The sequence below is a fragment of the Penaeus monodon genome, chromosome 20 (assembly GCF_015228065.2).
Source record: "Penaeus monodon isolate SGIC_2016 chromosome 20, NSTDA_Pmon_1, whole genome shotgun sequence".
In the NCBI taxonomy this organism is placed as follows: domain Eukaryota; kingdom Metazoa; phylum Arthropoda; class Malacostraca; order Decapoda; family Penaeidae; genus Penaeus; species Penaeus monodon.
The window spans coordinates 45,579,196-45,579,964 of record NC_051405.1 but is presented as its reverse complement, the minus strand read 5'-3'; positions in this window follow the sequence as shown (position 1 = coordinate 45,579,964).

The following is a 769-nucleotide window of genomic DNA, read 5'->3' as shown; positions in this document are numbered from 1 at the left end:
TTTGATATGAGAATCTTTATCTATAATTTACGATCGTCTTCGCCACCCTTAACCCAGCTTTGGATGTCTTTCGTGGTCTTTATGTTCTAAAATTAGCTAATTACTTGGGCACCTTAATAATTCGTTCATTAAGAGATTAACGACTTACTGGCTGATTGCTGGTTGCTTGGCTGGGCAGTCCTTGACACGCTGTCAGCTTCGTTAATGCTTATGACGTTGAATTCTTGTTTGTCTTTTGGGACTGCTGTGTTGTTTAGCGTCTAGAGGAATGAGGTGGTTAGACTTCAGACTAAAAAGCCGGCCATGTTTCGAACAGAGATTGAAGGCCAACAGGATTTTTCGATATGTAGAATAGTAAATTTTCATCCTTCTGGGTAGATGTACATATAAAAAGAAATAGTTATATATCTACGTGCAACGGGTACAGGATAGTCGTGGCTAGCAATCTGACTTAACGTCTGAATGAACAAGCTGCATCTTTTTTGAACAAGCAGCTTAGACCCGAACCATTGCCTGAACGCGGCAAAGCAAGTTGGCAAGCTCGCAAGACACCCAAGCGGTTTGGCTAATTGCCAGGCTGGTAGATTCGCTCACGGGCTGATGGGCGACTGCCTCTGTGACTGGCTCCCCGATAGCCCGCCGATTTCTGAAGACTTGGATAAACATTCGGTGGTCTGCGGGTTCCTCGCTCGCTCGACGCTCAGCCCAGTTGGGGGAATGAGAAAGAGGGGGTGGGGGGAGGGTGCCTGTGAAGGGTGAGCTGGGCAAT